We start from the raw sequence: 12821 nt of genomic DNA, 5'->3' as shown, positions 1-12821 counted from the left end.
GAATGGCTTTAAAAGGATTTGCCAGTAGATTTTCGACTTGATGACAACTGATGATGACTGCTAGCTAAGACTTTGAAAGTAAGATGTTGACATGATCAGTCCAATCAAAGCTACTGTAGATATAACGTGATTTGATGTCATTCTATCTGTGGCCAATGACCTTGAGCCATCTTGGATGTGCACTGCTAATATAACTGTATGGCAGATCCCAAGGGGCTAACATTTTTAAGCTAACCTTAGATTTGTGGATGACGTACTGTCCCATGATTGACAGAGCTAATCATGACAGAAAACTGAGTCAATCAGGTGCAACGCGCTGTATATTCTGCTGGCTAGCCCCACCATAGAAATCACTCAGCTAGGCTGAAACACCTGCATTTTGGAGCTGCCATACCCAAGAAAGCAAAAAAGAGACCATGTTTGTATGTGGCTTTATTAACTCAGTTAAACTTTTTTATATATATTGTTTGCAAACTGATATGTGTCACGTATTAATGCCAATATAACAAGCAAAACAAAAAGTCCCCCCAAAAATGTGACCGTTTTATTTATTTTTCACCCAAAAGTGTGGGGCTCTACCCCACCTGCCCTGAATGACTGGTTGCCACTGGACCCATCTATGAAAAGCTGAGTATCCCACAAACATGCACATGTTTTGCTCTATAATGCTCACAAGACACACACGAGTTGTTAGAAGGTAAGAGGTTCTTCTAGCACACATTGTCTATAATATTGTAATAAGCTCATATACAGTGCCTTGCGAAAGTATTCGGCCCCCTTGAACTTTGCGACCTTTTGCCACATTTCAGGCTTCAAACATAAAGATATAAAACTGTATTTTTTTGTGAAGAATCAACAACAAGTGGGACACAATCGTGAAGTGGAACGACATTTATTGGATATTTCAAACTTTTTTAACAAATCAAAAACTGAAAAATTGGGCATCATGAAGAACAAGGAACACACCAGGCAGGTCCGAGATACTGTTGTGAAGAAGTTTAAAGCCGGATTTGGATACAAAAAGATTTCCCAAGCTTTAAACATCCCAAGGAGCACTGTGCAAGCGATAATATTGAAATGGAAGGAGTATCAGACCACTGCAAATCTACCAAGACCTGGCCGTCCCTCTAAACTTTCAGCTCATAAAAGGAGAAGACTGATCAGAGATGCAGCCAAGAGGCCCATGATCACTCTGGATGAACTGCAGAGATCTACAGATGAGGTGGGAGACTCTGTCCATAGGACAACAATCAGTCGTATATTGCACAAATCTGGCCTTTATGGAAGAGTGGCAAGAAGAAAGCCATTTCTTAAAGATATCCATAAAAAGTGTTGTTTAAAGTTTGCCACAAGCCACCTGGGAGACACACCAAACATGTGGAAGAAGGTGCTCTGGTCAGATGAAACCAAAATTGAACTTTTTGGCAACAATGCAAAACGTTATGTTTGGCATAAAAGCAACACAGCTGAACACACCATCCCCACTGTCAAACATGGTGGTGGCAGCATCATTGTTTGGGCCTGCTTTTCTTCAGCAGGGACAGGGAAGATGGTTAAAATTGATGGGAAGATGGATGGAGCCAAATACAGGACCATTCTGGAAGAAAACCTGATGGAGTCTGCAAAAAACCTGAGACTGGGATGGAGATTTGTCTTCCAACAAGACAATGATCCAAAACACAAAGCAACATCTACAATGGAATAGTTCAAAAATAAACATATCCAGGTGTTAAAATGGCCAAGTCAAAGTCCAGACCTGAATCCAATCGAGAATCTGTGGAAAGAACTGAAAACTGCTGTTCACAAATGCTCTCCATCCAACCTCACTGAGCTCGAGCTGTTTTGCAAGGAGGAATGGGAAAAAATGTCAGTCTCTCGATGTGCAAAACTGATAGAGACATACCCCAAGCGACTTACAGCTGTATTCGCAGCAAAAGGTGGCGCTACAAAGTATTAACTTAAGGGGGCTGAATAATTTTGCACGCCCAATTTTTCAGTTTTTGATTTGTTAAAAAAGTTTGAAATATCCAATAAATGTCGTTCCACTTCATGATTGTGTCCCACTTGTTGTTGATTCTTCACAAAAAAATACAGTTTTATATCTTTATGTTTGAAGCCTGAAATGTAGCAAAAGGTCGCAAAGTTCAAGGGGGCCGAATACTTTCGCAAGGCACTGTAGTTGCTGTCACAAACTCCAAACTCACAGTTCTCACTGACTAGCTGGATATTAATTTCCCACTGAGCAAACCATGTCTGTACTTGCAGCATTCTTAAATTAACTTTTATCAGGTCTTTGCTTGGCGGAGCTTATTTGTTTATTGACATTTGTCAATAAAACTCATGAATGCAACTTTATATCTCAAATTGTGTGTTCTACTTCTAGTACTGGTTGTGCTGAAAAGAAAAAGGTTAAACACTTCAATGTAAGGCAAAATATGATTGAAAGTAAGGAGTTTCAATTTTTTAACAATGGGAGCCCTGGCACCAATGGAGTTAAACCATAATTTGAGTTTGAGTACATTTCCAAAATAACAATGTGAAGCATAGAAATTATAAAGTACTCAACATGTACAATATATAGTTACCGAAACCAAAACAAGTTTTTAAATTGCCTTGAAAATGGCATTACATGAAATGGTGTACAGAAGCTGTTATTTTTCACTGTCTCTTTTACTGTTGTTTTTTATTTCTTTACTTACCTATTGTTCAACCAATAACTTTTTTTGCACTGTTGGTTACTGCCTGTAAGTAAGTATTTCACGTGACAAATAAACTTTGATTTGATTTGAAATACACACAGCTGACGATGGAGCTGGTGAGACGTTAAAAACAAAAGTATTTGTGACATCCTAATATCCTGAAATTACTCACAAATTACTCACAAAGTCCCTAGATCGCTCATACCGCGGTAAAGGATATACTTATTTCGGAAGGACATAGTCCTAAATAGCAAGTGGAAATTAGGAGATGATGATGGACTTGCATCTACTCAGCCTAAGCACCTGAATCTCACTAAATAGCTCAGATAAGTTGAATGTGAGAAGAAGAGAATCAGATTCCTACATGAAACAGGACAAAGTAATCCAACAACTACTATAGCACATCGCAGAGGAAAAAGAACATTGTGAACATTTTAATCTCAACCATTAAAAGGAAGAGAAACAACAGTGTCCAGAGTCTTAAGTAAACAAACATTGAATAAACTCCACATTCTAGGCAGTTAAAGCAGCCACCACAATAGGGCAGCTATAAACACTTAAATGACGCAACCGGGAAAGCCGCTGACATTACTCAATTAAGGCAAATTTCACAGCCAAAACTTTTATTTGACTGATTATAGTGGACAAGGCCCTGGCATTATAAAACCAAATAGTACTCAGCACTGATTCTAGAGGGCGGACGTTTGAAGTTTCTACTGGTTCATATCTTTACCTTCTAATAAGAGACTGATTCAGCCTTTAGATGTCTTGAGGCCAGTTTGTGGACCGTCTGACCAATCAGAATTGTGTGAATCATATGCAGGGGCAAGGAAGAAACCAGTCACCACGTAACAAATATTCTTCCTGTCCCTCTTTGCTCCTCTTCTGAGGAACCCAATCTCACAGTAGGTTGAGAACCAGATAATAACTACAACAATTTCAATACTAATGGAAAATTAGTTTTCCATGGACAAACTAGACAAACTAAACATTACAGTATGTTTCATTCAAGTTGAACCAACTGTTTTTCACAAGGCAACAGTGCACTTGTACTAAACAGCATCCATTTTCCTCTTAGATACTTCTGTTCCCCTATAGTGAGAAAATAAATACATTATCGACCACAGTCTTCAACAATCTATGCTTAAAGAGCCACTGAACATGGCTATTGGCACGTGTGTTTTTCTATTTCTCATTAGAAAAACAAGATTTCAGTCTTCGAGGTGTGTTTCCTGACCAATTCCTGATTTGGTTGATAAAGTTTGTGAGACTCTGAAGATGCAGATGCCTATTTCACTCTCTCACTCTCTCAAAACCCCCAGAATGAATCTAAGATAACTCAAGAAATCGAGAGAGCAATTACCACAGCTGTTTCTCGCATTGTAGTGGACAAATGGACATCGTCAAAATCAAACCCCAAACTTCATTTACCTGTTGTGGCGCACGGATGTTCCAAACTCCATGTATGAACAATATTATCCTATTTACACTTTGTTGTCAATTTTGACACTAGAATAAATGTTTCTGACTCGTTTTGATGCCACATAGGTCATTTTCAAGGGGATTTGTTGCATTTTAAAAGGCAGTCGCTCTTTAAGCTGTCTGCCTTTTGCCACAAACAACTGAATATGTCTACCACAGGAGGTTGGTGGCTCCTTAATTTGGGAGGACAGGCTCATGGTAATGGCTGGAGCGGAATTGGTGGAATGGCATCAAATACTTCAAACATGCAGTTCCATTTGCTCTATTCCAGCTATTACTAGGAACCATCCTCCCCTCAGCAGCCTCCACTGATGTCTACTATGCAAAAACATCTGACTCATGGGCCTATGACAGCGTTCTTTAAGCAGGAGAGGAACCCTAGCACTTTGATATACTGAACACCTTACTAATTACAGCATTTCAACTAATTATACTGCTCAGATGATCCACATGTAGTGAAAGAACAGCAGTAGCTGATATTTATCGAAGGATCTGCACAGCAGTCATAACTGTCTAACAAGGGTATCATATGCTACTGATAAAATGACCTAGATATGAAATAAGTACCTCTTAAACACATTACAGCAATATCCAAATCATTCCAGTTATTGTAAAATGAGTCTCCCCAGAGTTTCTTCCATTTTCTGTATTTCTGTATTCTAGAGTTATTTTCTTGTGCAGGGCAAGCTGAGATGATGGTGTGTCTTTTCTTAAATCATATTTTCCTACAAAACAAAAATAAATAAGTAAGTTCAGCTATATCTACTTGTTCAAGAATAAATATACTTGAAGTAAACAACTTTTTCCATCTTTACAAACATGGAACAAAACCAGCTCACATCGTGAACATTCCCTGGAACTTGATGTTCCCCAATACTGAGCCACATCCAGAAAACAACACATGTTCAGAGACCAGAACTACATGATGAACATTAACTAAATGAGGAATATTACAGCACACTAACCTAAGTGAAATACTGTGACCTACCCTCCAACCTACCTGGGCAAAATATACTTTGACGCATCTACCATTTTGTCAATTACATTGCTCATCCATTTCAGTTCATTTGAATTGTTTACAGAAGTATTTTGATACTTAAATGCTTGATCATCACTGTAACTCATGTCTCCGCTTGGTAATGAAAAGTAGCCCTTCACATCAACAGTACAGACACTATACAGTGTATTGGTATTGCTCCACATTGCATCCAGTTATTCAGAAGAGGCAACCCTAGACTCTCCAAAAATGTTACATTTTTAATTTGTATTATTTCACCTTTATTTAACCAGATTGGCTAGTTGAGAACAAGTTCTCATTTACAACTGCGACCTAGCCAAGATAAAGCAAAGCAGTGTGACACAAACAACAACACAGAGTTACACATGGAATAAACAAACATACAGTCAATAAAACAATAGAGATGAAGTTTATATACAGTGTGTACAAATGAGGTAAGATAAGGGAGGTAGGCAATAAATAGGCCATAGTGGTGAAATAATTACCATGCCCACCTACTAACTACATAGGCAGCATTTACTAAAGTGAATCAATATATTGATTATGAAGTGTTAAATATGAAGCGCTAAATAGGTAAATAGTAACATATTAGAAAAAGTTTTATTTTGTGTTATTTATCTTGGTAGTATAGTGTAATTTCATGGTTCGTTGGGCCAACAGCAGTCACTGTCATTATAAAGCTTGAGGCGACATCTTGTGGCTTCTTGTGAGCATGTTCTGGAGAGTTCTCAGGTATGCCCTAACATGTAAGGCACAAAACATAACATTTATCCAGCAGGCTAACACGTCATGTTTAATGTGGTTATAGACTTAAGTATGTAAAGGTAAGTGAATCATTTGTGATTAATATTAACAAAAATAAGACAAACAGAACCATAATGGTACTTATAATGCTCTTGACAACAGCCCCTGCCCAATGGAGGCAGTCATAACATTACAACTGTGAGAATGACACTCAATGTAATAAAAAATTATTTGGGTGACTAGAACTAGATGTGATCAGCTGCCGTAACAGGACATTTTTAAAAAGTAAAAAAATATTGATGAGCAAATATGACATTCATTATGCTCCTCGTCTGCCCTTACAAACATTTTCATTCATACTTTCATTCATACCATGGTACTATTATGGTACTTTTACTTATACCATGTTATAGTCTGTCATGGAAATGTACCATGGTTTTAGCCCTGAAGTATGATGGTACTACCATGGTACTCCCATTGCACCTAAATATTACCATGGTATGGCATCATTTATACCATGGTATAGATCTGAATCATGGAAATGTACCATGGTTTTAGCTTCAAAGTATGATGGTACCGCCATTCACATACAGTGGGGCAAAAAGTATTTAGTCAGCCACCAATTGTGCAAGTTCTCCCACTTAAAAAGATGAGAGAGGCCTGTAATTTTCATCATAGGTACACTTCAACTATGACAGATAAAATGAGAAAAAAAATCCAGAAAATCACATTGTAGGATTTTTATTGAATTTATTTGCAAATTATAGTGGAACATAAGTATTTGGTTAATAACAAAAGTTTATCTCAATACTTTGTTATATACCCTTTGTTGGCAATGACAGAGGTCAAACATTTTCTGTAAGTCTTCACAAGGTTTTCACACACTGTTGCTGGTATTTTGGCCCATTCCTCCATGCAGATCTCCTCAAGAGCAGTGATGTTTTGGGGCTGTTGCTGGGCAACATGGACTTTCAACTCCCTCCAAAGATTTTCTATGGGGTTGAGATCTGGAGACTGGCTAGGCCACTCCAGGACCTTGAAATGCTTCTTACGAAGCCACTCCTTCGTTGCCCGGGCGGTGAGTTTGGGATCATTGTCATGCTGAAAGACCCAGCCACATTTCATCTTTAATGCCTATGCTGATGGAAGGAGGTTTTCACTCAAAATCTCACGATACATGGCCCCATTCATTCTTTCCTTTACACGGATCAGTCGTCCTGGTCCCTTTGCAGAAAAACAGCCCCAAAGCATAATGTTTCCACCCCCATGCTTCACAGTAGGTATAGTGTTCTTTGGATGCAACTCAGCGTTCTTTGTCCTCCAAACACGACAAGTTGAGTTTTAAAAAAAAAGTTATATTTTGGTTTCATCTGACCATATGACATTCTCCCAATCTTCTTCTGGATCATCCAAATGCTCTCTAGCAAACTTCAGACGGGCCTGGACATGTACTGGCTCAAGCAGGGGGACACGTCTGGCACTGCAGGATTTGAGTCCCTGGCGGCGTAGTGTGTTACTGATGGTAGGCTTTGTTACTTTGGTCCCAGCTCTCTGCAGGTCATTCACTAGGTCCCCCCGTGTGGTTCTGGGATTTTTGCTCACCGTTCTTGTGATCATTTTGACCCCACGGGGTGAGATCTTGCGTGGAGCCCCAGATCGAGGGATATTATCAGTGGTCTTGTATGTCTTCCATTTACTATTTTAATATTTGCTCCCACAGTTGATTTCTTCAAACCAAGCTGCTTACCTATTGCAGATTCAGTCTTCCCAGCCTGGTGCAGGACTACAATTTTGTTTCTGGTGTCCTTTGACAGCTCTTTGGTCTTGGCCATAGTGGAGTTTGGAGTGTGACTGTTTGAGGTTGTGGACAGGTGTCTTTTATACTGATAACAAGTTCAAACAGGTGTCATTAATACAGGTAACGAGTGGAGGACAGAGGAGCCCCTTAAAGAAGAAGTTACAGGTCTGTGAGAGCCAGAAATGTTGTTTGTTTGTAGGTGACCAAATACTTATTTTCCACCACAATTTGCAAATAAATTCATAAAAAATCCTACAATGTGATTTTCTGGATTTTTTAGGTATACTTCATAGTTGATGATGAAAATTACACGCCTCTCTTATCTTTTTAAGTGGGAGAACTTGCACAATTGGTGGCTGACTAAATACTTTTTTGCCCCACTGTAAATAATACCATGCTATTGCCTCTTTTTTTACCATTGATGTGGATCATGGAAATTATATGGTTTTAACCTGCACTATACATTCTACAATGGCACTGCACAATTATGATAAAGGATACCAAAAATTAATTAACATATGTTACCATCTTTATTAATTGTGCATTATCATAGTACAATGGAGGTATAATGCATTAAATAAATAAACACCCCTAGGTCAAGAGGTTGGTTGGTATCGTATTGATGAATTTATATACCAGTATGGACAAGTTTCTGATAAAGTCAGAGGCAGGCTACTATTGTTGGTCCTAGTTTGTCTGTAACATCAAAGAAAGGGGAAATAGTTGCTATGAAAAAGGGGTAATACTTTCTCTATTGATAGTACAGTTTTTATCATGTTTGGGTTCCCTGTGTTGGCAACCTGAAATGTGGGACAATATGATATAAAATGTAGCCTAATCTTTAGCATTTTGTAATAATTTACAGTATTTATAGTCAAGGGGTGTTGTGCTTGTTTCCACCCGCAGAGGGAGCAGCTCGCTCTAGTGGTTGATTTACGCTCTCTCAACCCTACGCTACAGTGACTATCACGCTAGCGTGCCTAGTTAGTAAGTCAGTTGAATGAGAAAGCCAAGCCAACTGAAAACTGAAGAGAGAAGCACCAGATAAACAAAATATTTTAAACATTATCACGGTGAGCGAGTTATAAAGCATGGGATATGAAACACCAATTTAAGTGGCGTGTAATTATATAATTGTTGTTATTTTTTGAGGTTTTGATAGTTTAATTAAGTCATAAAAATCCATTAGCATAGAAGCTAATGTCAGCTAAAGTTAGCTCCAGTCAAGCTAGCCTGTTGTAGTGTGTAAACAAAGGGAAACATTGCAATTTGCTGTTTTTAGGGATATGTTGAGAAATACATGATGAAAATGTATCTATGAGATAAGATGATCTACCTTTTACAAACTATTTGTTTTAGTACATTAGCTGTTTAGAATGTGTTTGTAAATTCGCTCTGGCTATTTACTCCGATTTCAGAGCACTCTCGTGTGCCAGAGCACAGAATAAATGATGAATTTACGAACATTGAATATGGCTGGTGTCAGTAAACGTCGGCAAAAAAAGTGTAATTTAATTGTTGCCAGCAGCACAGTTAGTCACCAACTGTCTGGATAAGATGCAACAGCCTAACCAGCTCTGCTAGTGCGAGTAAATTTGTAATTTGTGTCTGGAAGTAGCTTGCAAGCTAGCCAACATTAGCCAGTTAGTTTGAGTGTTTGACTGCTCTGAATCCAGATTGAATTTACTAACACACCCTTAGAATTGTATAAGAGTAGCCAAAGACAGTTGGATGAGAGAGAGCCAACTGAAAACTGTATTGAACAGAGATGCACCAGATAAATTTACTATTTAAAATCTTCAAGCTTCCAGACTCCCTTCATTCTTCTCACCATACTCTATCCAGGTTCCAAGCTTTAAGAGGGTACACTACTAGACCACGTTTGTTGTGGTTTTTCACTATGAGCCAAAGGTGTTTAAGAGGGTACTAGGCCTACACTTTTCCATTGCAGTGTGAGTAGTCAATGTTGCATTACATGAGTACTATAAATGACTGTTTTTGGCCACTTTACCCAAAAAACTGTGGAACACAGACACATAACTACCATGCTTTATGTTTCACTGCATCCTGCTAGAACAAAACCATTGTATTTCTTTTTTCATTATACTACCATGGTTCATTTGGCAGGAAAATACAATTTTTATAACTTTTCAGATAAGACCCAAGTGCAGTCTGTGTTGAAGTAACAATGTTCATTACAACAAAAGGGGCAGGCAAACGACAGGTCAAGGCAGACAGGGGTCGATAATCCAGAGTGGTGGGGCAACGGTACAGGACGGCAGGCATGCTCAGGTCAAGCAGAGGTCGGTATTCCAGAGTAGGGTCAATGGTACAAGACGGCAGGCTCAGGTCAGGAAGAGTGGTCAGACCGGTGAGCTTAGAGTCCAGACAGGCAAGGGTCAAAACCAGGAGGGCGAGAAAAAGAGAGACCGAGGGAAAGCAGGAGATGAGAAAAAAGCAGGTTGACTTAAACAAGACGAACTGGCAACAGACAAACAGAGAACAGGGAAAATGGGCGACACCTCAAGGGGTGTGGAGACAATCACAAGGACAGGTGAAACAGATCAGGGCATGACAGTACCCCCCTTGGACTGGTCGCCCCACAGCAGGGTGGCATGCAGAGGGGGGTGAGTAGGGGGAGAAGATAAATTGTCCTTAGGACCCACCAGAGTACTCATTCCTGCCAATGACTTAAGTCTCTTGAAGGGACAGGTTGACACGTAATGACCTGCAGTACCGCAATACAGACAACTATTGATGTTGAGTCTGCTTGCGAGTTCGGCTGGAGACAGCCTAGCCCTGCCGAGCTGCATCGGCTCAGGTAGAGGTAAATCAGCAGTCTTCGGAGGCTCTTGGATGAACTTGGGAAAGCTCGGATCCTCTCAGGAACGTAGACGGAAGGTCAGATGCAAGGTGGGATCCTTGAGTGAGCGATTGGGACCGCAATCAGTTCTCTTCTCCCTCCTACGTTCCCGTATGCCGTCCATCGATCCGGATGGTCAAAGTGATGAGTGAGTTGAGATCCGTTGGTAGTTCCTGGGCTGCAAGCTCATCCTTTACTTCCTCTGATACTCTGTGCAGGAACGTGTCGAACAGCACTTCCGGGTTCCAGGCACCCTCCGCTGCTAGTGTGTGGAATTCCTTCGCGGAGTCCCAACGAAGCTGGAGTAACCTCCGGGTAGCGTCTCCCGGACACCTGAGCCTCAAACGTTTCTCACCTCTGCCACGAACACCATCAGACTGAGGGGGACAGTGGATTGTTGCTCCCACACTGCCATGACCCAGGCAGGTGCCCTCCCGGACATCAGCATAATGATGTACGCTATCCTCGAGCGGTCTGAGGGTAACGATGAAGGCTGCTGCTTGAAAACAAGAGGGCACTGGGAGAGAAAGATCCAGCAGGTTCTGGAATCTCTATCGCATCGCTCAGGGAAGGTAAGCGGGGTTCCCGGGAAATTGGGGTGATGGCGCTGCTATCAGCCGGGTTACTGAGAGTCCGGGAAGTTACCCTTGTGGTAGGCAACCCATGTATTTGCTCCTGTAATGCGTCCATAAGCTAGGTTGTGACATTTGGCAACGGCCTGGAACCCTTCCATCAGACTGCGAAGCAACTCCTCGTGCCTACTAATGGTGGCTTCTTGGGAGGAGATGGCGGTGCGGAGCTGGTCCAAGTCTACTGGGTCAGTCATGGCCAGTTTGTACTATAATGTTTCAGGTGAGACCAGAGTGCAGACTGTGTTGAAGTAACAATGTTTATTACAGCAACCAGGGTAGGCAAATGAACAGGTCAAGGCAGGCAGGGGGTTGATAATCCATAATGGTGGGGCAAAGCTACAGGACGGAAGGCAGGCTCAGGGTCAGGTCAAGCAGAAGTCGGTAATCCAGAGTTTGGGCAATGGTACAGACGGCAGGCAGGCTCAGGTCAGGCAGGCGGGCTCAGAGTCCGGACAGGCAAGAGTCAAAACCGGGAGGGCGAGAAAAAGAGACTGGGGAATAGCAGGAGCTGAGAAAAAGGCTGGTTGACTTGACAAACAAGACAAACTGGCAAAAGACAAACAGAGAACAATTATAAATACACAGGGGATAATGGGGAAGATGCGCGACACCTGGAGGGGGGTGAAGACAATCACTTAGACAGGTGAAAAAGATCAGGGCGTGACAATGTTACTGGTGCAAATCGGTTTTGTCCTGCTAGTACAATGAAAAAACGACCAAGGTACAATCATGTTTCTTTGGTCACTACCAAGGTATTTTCCTTCCATTGAATTGATAAAAAAAACATGTTTGTTTTTTCATTGTACTACCAAGGTACATTTTTGTAAGACTGGCCTGTCTCCCCCTGTCTGGTACAGGTACCCGCGCCACACTCCCCCGTCTTTCCTGAGCTTTCACTTGCATTCAGCACAAACGCATTTAAGTGATAATGTCCGAGAAGCCATTATTTGGAGCATATATCAGCAAACCGTGCCAATACACTGTATCCTCCAAACACCGGCATTATCACTTTTATACATCGGGTTACCAAAATATAAAAAAATGATTGACATATTTTCATTAAAGACATTATTTTGATGAATGTATTAATACTATTTCATCCTTACACAAGACATAGTCCCAAGACAAATCTAGGGTTGCTTCCCAAGCAGGCTGGTCGTTCATTCTATCAGTTCGTTTGCCAGAAGCGACCCAATCATTCACTATTTTTGTTCTGGATCTATGGACGCGACCTAGTCATTCGTTCTAAATGTTCCATAGCCATACTGGCTCGCAACGTTCTTATCCCTTGCTTGCTAGCTAGCCAAATATGGCTAATTTACAATCACATCAAACAGTGCAGTCAGAATAACAGCAAAATAACTGCATTTGCCTTTGTTTAAGCTGTTAAGCTGTTTTCTAGTGACATTTATTTGGATACATCCATAGCAATGAGCTAATGATACATGATTTTACCTGGCAGAGAAAATGTGCTCTCTCGTCAGGACAATGTTGTTCAGAGGAGCTAGCCAAAAACAGTTAATCACTTCAAACTGAAGCAGGAAAGACCGGTTTCTATTGAAATTTCTTAGTGTCTATCCTGTGA

This window comes from Oncorhynchus mykiss, chromosome 23 (assembly GCF_013265735.2).
Source record: "Oncorhynchus mykiss isolate Arlee chromosome 23, USDA_OmykA_1.1, whole genome shotgun sequence".
In the NCBI taxonomy this organism is placed as follows: Eukaryota; Metazoa; Chordata; class Actinopteri; order Salmoniformes; family Salmonidae; genus Oncorhynchus; species Oncorhynchus mykiss.
Note: the sequence above shows the minus strand (reverse complement) of the source record.